Genomic DNA, 13,776 nt, shown 5'->3' on the forward strand with positions numbered 1-13,776 from the left:
ATAGGCCAGGGTGCCACTCAAGGCCGTAACCAATTCGGGTTATAGCTTCTCAGCCTTTTGGCTAAGATCAAGTGTAGTTTCGGAGGACGCTACCTTGGTCGGTACTGGAAGGTGCCTGGGATTGCACGTCTGCCGGCCTTGAGGGAGTGTGTGCGCCTTCTGGTGACACATAGCCCTCTTGTGCCTGGACGGTTCCCAGGCAACGGGAGGCGATCACCTTTGTTATTTTGAAGTCCTACTGATAAACAGAAAAAAAAAAAATTAAATCTGTTCTTATCAGTTTAATATCTGATACGTCCCCTCTCTAGGGACCATATATTAAATGGATTTTTAGAACAAGGAGATGGAAAAAATCTTGCTCTGTCCACTCCACGCATTGACCTGGTATTGCAGTACCTCCAGGACCGGTGCACCCCTTCTTAACCGAGTTTCCAAAAGCAGAACTCAATTCACCTGATTCAAATGAGCCTCATTAGTGAATTGAAAGAAAGCAAAAACTTTATATGCACCTCAATTTGGCCAATTCACTTTTCACACTTTCACCCTTTTTTTTTTATCTTTCACACCTTTTACTTGCTTTATTGATGCAAAAGCTGTGCCAAATAGCAAACTCATCTCCACTCAACTTGACCAACTCTGCTATGTCCCGTGCAGTATCTTATTCTCAGTCTTATCTAGATCATTTGCAATTGAATAGAATAGATCCCTTTTGGACACATTGGATTCAGCTGCTGCAGTGACTGCAGGTGTTAGAAGATGCAGACTTGGCATCAGGTGCTGTCTATCAGATTCCACTCCAATTAAAGCTTCCATTGTTTTTCGGTGTTTTCTTTGAGCAATGATGATGTCTTTAGTGATCTGTTGGCTCCCTCTCCTGGAGGAAGAGTTTGCTTGCTCTTGGACTTTCAAAAAGAGAGGTCATGATAGACATTTAGCTTCTGAGCCCAATTGGGGACAGTCATGGGTGATGAATGTTTTGCAACCTGCTGCGAAGCCTGATACCGCAATATAAGGAACGTCAAATACTAAGAATGGGCGGCCTATGAAAGAATTAGTACTTTCATTAAGCATACTTAAACGGCTAATTGGGAATAGACAAACTGTAAAAAGCCCTCTGAGAAAGCCCCTCTCTATCCTTTGTCAGTAAGCTTTTCTGTAGTCTGCCTGTTGATGTATTTTCCGTTTGAACAGTGCACAACATGAAGTGACGGAACACTGGCTTGTCACAATGTCCCCCGCTGACATCACAATAGCGCTGCTGCCTAGAAAGCCAGCTGCGCAGCAGAAGTTGCTCTTTGGGTGGGATGGTGGGCTAATGTATCTATTCCTGCTTGGTGAGAGTTTGACATGATCTAGAGCAACGAGTTCCAGCGGCTAGCGGTTGATTATTGGCTGTAATGGGGCTTTCTGGCTGGTGCTAGCCTTTCTTCTTAGCACACAGGAACCACAATCCCTACACCATGCTTCGATGGATTCTCTCATCCCAGCCCAGTAAAACTACATATTTCACACAGTTATAGGCAGCCCATGGGCATTCACCTGGATTAAAACCCATAACAGCTCATAGACCAAACAATCAATCTACCACTGGACCAAAGACAGGAAGCTAAATCCACTGCCTGCGGTAACTAACTTAATCCTATAGGCTACTCACACAACAAACCCAAGAGAAAGGAAAAAAACATGGCTTCGATTATCCATCCAATGAAAACGCATAACCATTGTGAGCCATTGGACAATGCAATTGCACACATGGTGACATGGTGCACGGCCCAATGAATCAAGTCTGTACTTCATATTCACGGTTTAAGCCCTTGGGTTTTAATGTGTCCAGAGTACATATCCAGAAAGATTCCCTTTTTTTGTGCTAAGCACAAGTCAACAATACATTGTAAGCAGATTCTATTACCAGTCCCACACCATTTTGTGACGCATAATCACACAGTGGCCCAATTAAGATTCCAAGTCATCGAACATGTCCCAGCCATACGCAGAGGAGGCAATAGAATTAGGAAGCTCAAAGAAAGGGAATCTTTCTGGATATATACTCTGGGCACGTTGGAACCCAAGGGCTTAAACCATGAATATGAAGAACCGACTTGATTCATTGGGCCGTGCACATTTTTTCTAACGCCCGGTTCTTTTTCGTGTTCACACTATATATGGTTCCACTATGTATGGAGTTCCATTCTTCCTTGTTTTTTATTTGTCATGTTTGTCATGTCTGATCAACTGGTTACATTATGTCTGATTACCTTGTCTAACAGTTTTTTCTCCCCTTTCTTTACCTTCCATGTTCCCATAGTCACGTGAAATATCCCTGTTGCACTTGATTACGGCTCACTATTCACTATAGGATGTCTTATATCTAACATCACACTCTCACCCATCAGCACTCTATAGGTTTGTATAAGGTATGCGCTTACACATCCGGTCCTCCATAGGTATTTCCACTTATGTAACACTATCCCTATGATCACTCATAACTCATACCCTTGTAGTCAATTACATCCTCCTCTCTCCCCCCCTCCCCTTCTCCCTTTCCATCTATAATTTTGCCATATATACTAGCAAACACTCAGTGTACCTAGTGGCATCCTATTCGTGGCTATTGGACCTTGCTATAGTCCCACTAGTGCCAAGACATTTGCAGAGCGCATCTGCCTGCGTTGCACACTCCAACTAATTATAAGTAAGCCATTATACTAGCAAACACTCAGTGTACCTAGTGGCATCCTATACGTGGCTATTGGACCTTGCTATAGTCCCACTAGTGCCAAGACATTTGCAGAGCGCATCTGCCTGCGTTGCACACTCCAACTAATTATAAGTAAGCCATTATACTAGCAAACACTCAGTGTACCTAGTGGCATCCTATACGTGGCTATTGGACCTTGCTATAGTCCCACTAGTGCCAAGACATTTGCAGAGCGCATCTGCCTGCGTTGCACACTCCAACTAATTATAAGTAAGCCATTATACTAGCAAACACTCAGTGTACCTAGTGGCATCCTATACGTGGCTATTGGACCTTGCTATAGTCCCACTAGTGCCAAGACATTTGCAGAGCGCATCTGCCTGCGTTGCACATTCCAACTAATTATAAGTAAGCCATTATACTAGCAAAAACTCAGTGTACCTAGTGGCATCCTATCTGTGGCTATTGGACTTTGCTATAGTCCCACTAGTGCAAAGACATTTGCAGAGCACGTCTGCCTGCATTGCACACTCCAACTTTTTTAAACTAAGCAATTTTACTAGCAAACACTCAGTGTACCTAGTGGCATCCTATACGTGGCTATTGGACTTTGCTATAGTCCCACTAGTGCCAAGACATTTGCAGAGCGCATCTGCCTGCGTTGCACACTCCAACTAATTTTAACTTAGCCATTATACTAGCAAACACTCAGTGTACCTAGTGGCATCCTATACGTGGCTATTGGACTTTGCTATAGTCCCACTAGTGCCAAGACATTTGCAGAGCGCATCTGCCTGCGTTGCACACTCCAACTAATTATAAGTAAGCCATTATACTAGCAAACACTCAGTGTACCTAGTGGCATCCTATACGTGGCTATTGGACCTTGCTATAGTCCCACTAGTGCCAAGACATTTGCAGAGCGCATCTGCCTGCGTTGCACACTCCAACTAATTATAAGTAAGCCATTATACTAGCAAACACTCAGTGTACCTAGTGGCATCCTATACGTGGCTATTGGACTTTGCTATAGTCCCACTAGTGCCAAGACATTTGCAGAGCGCATCTGCCTGCGTTGCACACTCCAACTAATTATAAGTAAGCCATTATACTAGCAAACACTCAGTGTACCTAGTGGCATCCTATACGTGGCTATTGGACCTTGCTATAGTCCCACTAGTGCCAAGACATTTGCAGAGCGCATCTGCCTGCGTTGCACACTCCAACTAATTATAAGTAAGCCATTATACTAGCAAATACTCAGTGTACCTAGTGGCATCCTATCTGTGGCTATTGGACTTTGCTATAGTCCCACTAGTGCCAAGACATTTGCAGAGCGCATCTGCCTGCGTTGCACACTCCAACTAATTATAAGTAAGCCATTATACTAGCAAACACTCAGTGTACCTAGTGGCATCCTATACGTGGCTATTGGACTTTGCTATAGTCCCACTAGTGCCAAGACATTTGCAGAGCGCATCTGCCTGCGTTGCACACTCCAACTAATTATAAGTAAGCCATTATACTAGCAAACACTCAGTGTACCTAGTGGCATCCTATACGTGGCTATTGGACTTTGCTATAGTCCCACTAGTGCCAAGACATTTGCAGAGCGCATCTGCCTGCGTTGCACACTCCAACTAATTTTAACTTAGCCATTATACTAGCAAACACTCAGTGTACCTAGTGGCATCCTATACGTGGCTATTGGACTTTGCTATAGTCCCACTAGTGCCAAGACATTTGCAGAGCGCATCTGCCTGCGTTGCACACTCCAACTAATTATAAGTAAGCCATTATACTAGCAAACACTCAGTGTACCTAGTGGCATCCTATACGTGGCTATTGGACTTTGCTATAGTCCCACTAGTGCCAAGACATTTGCAGAGCGCATCTGCCTGCGTTGCACACTCCAACTAATTTTAACTTAGCCATTATACTAGCAAACACTCAGTGTACCTAGTGGCATCCTATACGTGGCTATTGGACTTTGCTATAGTCCCACTAGTGCCAAGACATTTGCAGAGCGCATCTGCCTGCGTTGCACACTCCAACTCATTATAACTAAGTTGCATTGTCAGGGATATTTATTCTTTATTATTCTGCTGTTAATAAAGCTAGACCACCACTGCAATCTTCACCACCTCTCAATTTTTACTACCACATTTTCAGTCCACAATCTTGTCGCAATCAACATGAGTGGCAAAATGACAGATGCTGGTGGAAAGGGGAAGAGGCGTGGTGGAAAAGGCAAAAAAGGTTTTGTCTGTGGGGAAAGTGGCAAAGCTCCATTATCATCTGCTGAAGATAGACCATCTACCAGCAAAAGTAAGATGTCTACTACTTACCGTGGACAATCCGATGTGCTCCCTTTTTTACGGACACGAACAACAGGAAGAAAGGTAGATGATGGGCAAAAAAGGAAAATGCTTGAATGGATCTCAAGTGGTCCAACAAGTGCCCTCTCAGCCACTTCAAGTACCACATCCAAAAAACACCAGTCCTCTGAGTTGTCATCCCAATCACACTTGATTTCTCCCAGCTCTGAAGTCTCCATCAGCCCTGCACAGTATGGTGGAACTGAGATGGCTGAGTCTGCAGAGCTGTTCAGTCACACTATAGCCTGGGAATCAGAGGTCTGCTCCCAAGCTACAGTGAGTACAGAACAGGAAATGGTCTGCAGTGATGCCCAGAACCTTTGTGACTCTGATTCAGGCCGTGAGGACCAAGTTTCTGAGCATAATGTTGACCCTTTGTCACAAACTGTAACACCTGTGGTTATAGACAATGAGGAACATACTGATGAAGATGAGACGCAGATACCCGATTGGGATGACAACTTAAATATTCGGTCAGGGCAAGAAGAGGCTCGGTCTGAGGGGGAGGGGAGTGCAAACACAACAATTGATGATGAAGTTCTAGATCCCACCTACTGTCAACCCCCAGTCAGGCACTCGAGGAGGTCAACAGAGGCGGTGGAGGAGGATGCAACCGACGACGAAGTTACCTTGCGCCTTCCTGGACAGAGTCGGAGCACTGGTAGCACGTCTACAACTGCATCCTCAGCCACCACTCTGCCTATGAGCATTATTCGGGGTGGATCAACAGGTCGCATGGCCTCTAAGCCTTGCCTAGCCTGGTCCTTTTTTGACATAGAAAAAGATCGCCCAAATCATGTGATATGTAAAATTTGTCATGATTCTCTTAGTAGAGGTCAAAACCTCAGCAGTTTGACAACTTCTTCCATGAATCGTCACATGAATAAATATCATAGGTCCCGGTGGGAAGCTCACTGTGCTGCAATGCTGCAAGAGCGAACCATCCACCGCCCGCCCCTTCCAGTGCATCCGCGCGCTCTTCATCTTCTAGGACTGTGGGGACAGCTGTCACACCTGTTTTTCCACGCCAAACTTCCACCACTGTAACCGCAACAGGCAGTTTGCTTGTAAGGTCGTCAGTTGGTTTGGAAGGGGAAACAAGTGAGTGTGTACAGCTCTCTCAGACATCGATAGCACCAACGTTGGATGAAGGCAACATCATGTCTCCGCCTGCACTTTCCTCACAAACCTGCATTTTTCCAGGGACACCCTACTCAACACCGTCTACACACAGCAGCCAGATCTCTGTCCCTCAGATGTGGTCAAATAAAAGGCCACTTCCTCCGACCCATGACAAAGCTAAGAGGTTGACTCTATCCCTCTGTAAGCTGTTGGCTACCGAAATGCTGCCTTTCCGCCTAGTGGACACACAGGATTTTAGAGACCTTATGTCTGTCGCTGTGCCCCAGTACCAGATGCCTAGTCGCCACTACTTCTCTAAGAAAGGTGTGCCCGTGCTACACCAGCATGTCGCACACAACATCACCGCTTCCTTGAGAAACTCTGTGTGTGAACGGGTGCATTTCACCACCGATACTTGGACCAGTAAGCATGGACAGGGACGTTACATGTCGCTGACTGGGCACTGGGTAACTATGGTGATAGATGGTGAAGGGTCTGCTGCACAAGTCTTGCCGTCCCCACGACTTGTGTGTCAATCCTCTGTCTGTCCAAGTTCCGCCACAGCTTCTGCATCCTCCACCTCATCTGGGTCCTCCACCTCCGCCCCAAGCCTGCCTGGTCAGGCCACCAGCGTTCTCACTGCGCAGAAGGAATCACGCACGCCTCATTACTATGCTGGCAGCAGAGCGTAACGGCATCAGGCGGTCTTTAGCTTGACATGTCTTGGGAATAAGAGTCACACAGCTGAGGAGTTGTGGTCAGCTCTGCGGTCCGAGTTTAATAAATGGTTGTCTCCACTCAACCTGCAGCCTGGTAAGGCCGTGTGCGACAATGCTGCAAACCTGGGTGCGGCACTTCGCCTGGGCATTGTGACACACGTACCTTGTATGGCTCACGTGTTGAACCTTGTCGTCCAGCAATTTTTAACACACTATCCCGGCCTAGATGGCCTTCTGAACAGGGCACGAAAACTGTCAGCTCACTTCCGCCGTTCAAGCGCCGCAGCAGAGCGACTTGCATCGCTCCAGAAGTCTTTCGGCCTGCCGGTTCATCGCCTGAAATGCGATGTGGCGACACGCTGGAATTCAACTCTCCACATGTTACAGCGACTGTGGCAGCACCGCAGAGCCCTGGTGCAATACGTCATGACGTATAGCCTGGGCCAACGAGATGCAGAGGTGGGGCAGATCACCCTGATGGAGTGGTCTCAGATCAAGGACCTATGCACCCTTCTGCACAGTTTCGACATGGCGACGAATATGTTTAGCTCTGACAATGCCATTATCAGCATGACGATTCCAGTCATTTACATGCTGGAGCACACGCTAAACACTATTCGGAGTCAGGGGGTGGGACAACATGAAGGGGAGGAACTACAGGAGGATTCATATGCGCAAGGGACAACAACATCACCAAGGTCCAGACGTTCATCATCACCAACGCAGCAGGCATGGGACCATGGGGAACAGGGATCGACAAGGGCGCATAGTAGCAGGCGAAATGTTGAGCAAGGTGCAGGAGAACATGAAGAAATGGAGGACGAACTGTCCATGGACATGGAAGACTCAGCGGATGAGGGAGACCTTGGTCAAATTTCAGTTGAAAGAGGTTGGGGGGAGATGTCAGAGGAAGAAAGAACGGGTAGCACCTCTATGCCACAAACACAGCGTGGACTTGGTCCGCATGGCTGCGCAAGACACATGAGTGCCTTTTTGTTGCACTACCTCCAACATGACAGTCGTATTGTCAAAATTAGAAGTGATGATGACTACTGGATTGCCACACTATTAGATCCCCGGTACAAGTCCAAATTTTGTGACATAATTCCAGCCATAGAAAGGGACGCACGTATGCAGGAGTATCAGCAGAAGCTGTTACTCGATCTTAGCTCGGCTTTTCCACCAAACAACCGTGCAGGTGCAGGGAGGGAATCTCCCAGTTGTAACTTGACAAACATGGGACGGTCTCGTCATCTTCAACAGTCTACCCGTACCAGTAGGACCGTATCTGGTGCCGGTAACAGCAATTTTATGGAATCTTTTCATAATTTTTTTAGACCCTCTTTTGCAAGGCCACCAGAGACAACAAGTCTGACACATACTCAACGGCTGGAGAGGATGATACAGGAGTATCTCCAAATGAACATCGATGCCATGGCTGTGCAACTGGAGCCTTGCTCCTTTTGGGCTTCAAACCTAGAAAAATGGCCAGAGCTCTCCAGTTACGCCTTGGAGATTTTGTCGTGTCCAGCTGCCAGCGTTGTCTCTGAACGTGTATTCAGTGCTGCTGCACTTTCCCCACAGACAAAACCTTTTTTGCCTTTTCCACCACGCCTCTTCCCCTTTCCACCAGCATCTGTCATTTTGCCACTCATGTTGATTGCGACAAGATTGTGGACTGAAAATGTGGTAGTAAAAATTGAGAGGTGGTGAAGATTGCAGTGGTGGTCTAGCTTTATTAACAGCAGAATAATAAAGAATAAATATCCCTGACAATGCAACTTAGTTATAATGAGTTGGAGTGTGCAACGCAGGCAGATGCGCTCTGCAAATGTCTTGGCACTAGTGGGACTATAGCAAAGTCCAATAGCCACGTATAGGATGCCACTAGGTACACTGAGTGTTTGCTAGTATAATGGCTAAGTTAAAATTAGTTGGAGTGTGCAACGCAGGCAGATGCGCTCTGCAAATGTCTTGGCACTAGTGGGACTATAGCAAAGTCCAATAGCCACGTATAGGATGCCACTAGGTACACTGAGTGTTTGCTAGTATAATGGCTTACTTATAATTAGTTGGAGTGGGCAACGCAGGCAGATGCGCTCTGCAAATGTCTTGGCACTAGTGGGACTATAGCAAAGTCCAATAGCCACGTATAGGATGCCACTAGGTACACTGAGTGTTTGCTAGTATAATGGCTAAGTTAAAATTAGTTGGAGTGTGCAACGCAGGCAGATGCGCTCTGCAAATGTCTTGGCACTAGTGGGACTATAGCAAAGTCCAATAGCCACGTATAGGATGCCACTAGGTACACTGAGTGTTTGCTAGTATAATGGCTTACTTATAATTAGTTGGAGTGTGCAACGCAGGCAGATGCGCTCTGCAAATGTCTTGGCACTAGTGGGACTATAGCAAAGTCCAATAGCCACGTATAGGATGCCACTAGGTACACTGAGTGTTTGCTAGTATAATGGCTTACTTATAATTAGTTGGAGTGTGCAACGCAGGCAGATGCGCTCTGCAAATGTCTTGGCACTAGTGGGACTATAGCAATGTCCAATAGCCACGTATAGGATGCCACTAGGTACACTGAGTGTTTGCTAGTATAATGGCTTACTTATAATTAGTTGGAGTGTGCAACGCAGGCAGATGCGCTCTGCAAATGTCTTGGCACTAGTGGGACTATAGCAAAGTCCAATAGCCACGTATAGGATGCCACTAGGTACACTGAGTGTTTGCTAGTATAATTGCTTAGTTTAAAAAAGTTGGAGTGTGCAATGCAGGCAGACGTGCTCTGCAAATGTCTTTGCACTAGTGGGACTATAGCAAAGTCCAATAGCCACGTATAGGATGCCACTAGGTACACTGAGTGTTTGCTAGTATAATGGCTTACTTATAATTAGTTGGAGTGTGCAACGCAGGCAGATGCGCTCTGCAAATGTCTTGGCACTAGTGGGACTATAGCAAGGTCCAATAGCCACGTATAGGATGCCACTAGGTACACTGAGTGTTTGCTAGTATAATGGCTTACTTATAATTAGTTGGAGTGTGCAACGCAGGCAGATGCGCTCTGCAAATGTCTTGGCACTAGTGGGACTATAGCAAAGTCCAATAGCCACAGATAGGATGCCACTAGGTACACTGAGTGTTTGCTAGTATAATGGACCTGACATTACCTCTCTACTAACCAGAATCCCACAATGTCTGTCTGCTATTTCATCCTTCTTCTCTGTGCGATTCCTAAAACTTAACATGGACAAAACAGAATTCATTGTCTTTCCTCCTCCTCACTCATCTCCTCCAACAAGCCTTTCCATCAAACTCGATGGTTGCTTACTCTCCCCAGTCTCACAAGCTCGTTGCCTTGGAGTGACCCTCGACTCTGCTCTATCCTTCAAGCCACACATCCAAGCCCTCTTCACCTCATGCCGATTACAACTCAAAAACATCTCCCGGATCCGTGCTTTCCTTAACCAAGAATCATCAAAAACATTAGTGCATGCCCTCATCATCTCCCGCCTCGACTACTGCAACCTCCTGCTCTCTGGCCTCCCTTCCAACACTCTTGCACCCCTCCAATCTATCCTAAACTCTGCGGCCCGCTTAATCCACCTCTCCCCTCACTACTCCCCAGCCTCGCCACTCTGCCAATCCCTTCACTGGCTTCCCATCACCCAACGACTCCAGTTCAAAACACTAACTATGACATACAAAGCCATGCACAACCTGTCTCCTCCCTACATCTGTGACCTAGTCTCCCGGTACCTACCTGCACGCAACCTCAGATCCTCACAAGATCTCCTTCTCTGCTCCTCCCTTATCTCCTCTTCCCACAATCGCGTACAAGATTTCTCCCGTGCATCCCCCATACTTTGGAATGCTCTACCTCAGCACATCAGACTCTCCCCTACCGTGGAAAGCTTCAAGAGGAACCTCAAGACCCACCTCTTCCAACAAGCCTATAACCTACAACAGCCCTCAGTCCAGTAGACCACTGCGCAACCAGCTCTGTCCTCACCTATTGTACCATCACCCATTCCCTGTAGACTGTAAGCCCTCGCGGGCAGGGTCCTCTCTCCTCCTGTACCAGTCTGTTATGTACTGTTAATGATTGTTGTACGTATACCCTTTCACTTGTAAAGCGCCATGGAATAAATGGCGCTATAATAATAAATAATAATAATAATAATAATAATGGCTTACTTATAATTAGTTGGAGTATGCAACGCAGGCAGATGCGCTCTGCAAATGTCTTGGCACTAGTGGGACTATAGCAAGGTCCAATAGCCACGTATAGGATGCCACTAGGTACACTGAGTGTTTGCTAGTATAATGGCTTACTTATAATTAGTTGGAGTGTGCAACGCAGGCAGATGCGCTCTGCAAATGTCTTGGCACTAGTGGGACTATAGCAAGGTCCAATAGCCACGTATAGGATGCCACTAGGTACACTGAGTGTTTGCTAGTATAATGGCTTACTTATAATTAGTTGGAGTGTGCAACGCAGGCAGATGCGCTCTGCAAATGTCTTGGCACTAGTGGGACTATAGCAAAGTCCAATAGCCACAGATAGGATGCCACTAGGTACACTGAGTGTTTGCTAGTATAATGGCTTACTTATAATTAGTTGGAGTGTGCAACGCAGGCAGATGCGCTCTGCAAATGTCTTGGCACTAGTGGGACTATAGCAAAGTCCAATAGCCACGTATAGGATGCCACTAGGTACACTGAGTGTTTGCTAGTAAAATTGCTTAGTTTAAAAAAGTTGGAGTGTGCAATGCAGGCAGACGTGCTCTGCAAATGTCTTTGCACTAGTGGGACTATAGCAAAGTCCAATAGCCACGTATAGGATGCCACTAGGTACACTGAGTGTTTGCTAGTATAATGGCTAAGTTAAAATTAGTTGGAGTGTGCAACGCAGGCAGATGCGCTCTGCAAATGTCTTGGCACTAGTGGGACTATAGCAAAGTCCAATAGCCACGTATAGGATGCCACTAGGTACACTGAGTGTTTGCTAGTATAATGGCTTACTTATAATTAGTTGGAGTGTGCAACGCAGGCAGATGCGCTCTGCAAATGTCTTGGCACTAGTGGGACTATAGCAAAGTCCAATAGCCACGTATAGGATGCCACTAGGTACACTGAGTGTTTGCTAGTATAATGGCTAAGTTAAAATTAGTTGGAGTGTGCAACGCAGGCAGATGCGCTCTGCAAATGTCTTGGCACTAGTGGGACTATAGCAAAGTCCAATAGCCACGTATAGGATGCCACTAGGTACACTGAGTGTTTGCTAGTATAATGGCTTACTTATAATTAGTTGGAGTGTGCAACGCAGGCAGATGCGCTCTGCAAATGTCTTGGCACTAGTGGGACTATAGCAAAGTCCAATAGCCACGTATAGGATGCCACTAGGTACACTGAGTGTTTGCTAGTATAATGGCTTACTTATAATTAGTTGGAGTGTGCAACGCAGGCAGATGCGCTCTGCAAATGTCTTGGCACTAGTGGGACTATAGCAAAGTCCAATAGCCACAGATAGGATGCCACTAGGTACACTGAGTGTTTGCTAGTATAATGGCTTACTTATAATTAGTTGGAGTGTGCAACGCAGGCAGATGCGCTCTGCAAATGTCTTGGCACTAGTGGGACTATAGCAAGGTCCAATAGCCACGTATAGGATGCCACTAGGTACACTGAGTGTTTGCTAGTATAATGGCTTACTTATAATTAGTTGGAGTGTGCAACGCAGGCAGATGCGCTCTGCAAATGTCTTGGCACTAGTGGGACTATAGCAAAGTCCAATAGCCACGTATAGGATGCCACTAGGTACACTGAGTGTTTGCTAGTATAATGGCTTACTTATAATTAGTTGGAGTGTGCAACGCAGGCAGATGCGCTCTGCAAATGTCTTGGCACTAGTGGGACTATAGCAAGGTCCAATAGCCACGTATAGGATGCCACTAGGTACACTGAGTGTTTGCTAGTATAATGGCTTACTTATAATTAGTTGGAGTGTGCAACGCAGGCAGATGCGCTCTGCAAATGTCTTGGCACTAGTGGGACTATAGCAAAGTCCAATAGCCACGTATAGGATGCCACTAGGTACACTGAGTGTTTGCTAGTATAATGGTTAAGTTAAAATTAGTTGGAGTGTGCAACGCAGGCAGATGCGCTCTGCAAATGTCTTGGCACTAGTGGGACTATAGCAAAGTCCAATAGCCACGTATAGGATGCCACTAGGTACACTGAGTGTTTGCTAGTAAAATTGCTTAGTTTAAAAAAGTTGGAGTGTGCAATGCAGGCAGACGTGCTCTGCAAATGTCTTTGCACTAGTGGGACTATAGCAAAGTCCAATAGCCACGTATAGGATGCCACTAGGTACACTGAGTGTTAGCTAGTATAATGGCTTACTTATAATTAGTTGGAGTGTGCAACGCAGGCAGATGCGCTCTGCAAATGTCTTGGCACTAGTGGGACTATAGCAAAGTCCAATAGCCACGTATAGGATGCCACTAGGTACACTGAGTGTTTGCTAGTATAATGGCTAAGTTAAAATTAGTTGGAGTGTGCAACGCAGGCAGATGCGCTCTGCAAATGTCTTGGCACTAGTGGGACTATAGCAAAGTCCAATAGCCACGTATAGGATGCCACTAGGTACACTGAGTGTTTGCTAGTATAATGGCTTACTTATAATTAGTTGGAGTGTGCAACGCAGGCAGATGCGCTCTGCAAATGTCTTGGCACTAGTGGGACTATAGCAAAGTCCAATAGCCACGTATAGGATGCCACTAGGTACACTGAGTGTTTGCTAGTATAATGGCTTACTTGTAATTAGTTGGAGTGTGCAACGCAGGCAGATGCG

At 46.2% G+C, this 13,776-nt stretch overlaps 1 pseudogene; it reads left to right on the forward strand.

The window, feature by feature from the left end:
* Positions 1-212: 212 nt before the first annotated feature.
* On the forward strand, positions 213-418 carry LOC142265737 (U2 spliceosomal RNA; annotated as a pseudogene).
* Positions 419-13,776: the final 13,358 nt, after the last annotated feature.

This window comes from Anomaloglossus baeobatrachus, unplaced genomic scaffold (assembly GCF_048569485.1).
Source record: "Anomaloglossus baeobatrachus isolate aAnoBae1 unplaced genomic scaffold, aAnoBae1.hap1 Scaffold_2773, whole genome shotgun sequence".
NCBI lineage: Eukaryota > Metazoa > Chordata > Amphibia > Anura > Aromobatidae > Anomaloglossus > Anomaloglossus baeobatrachus.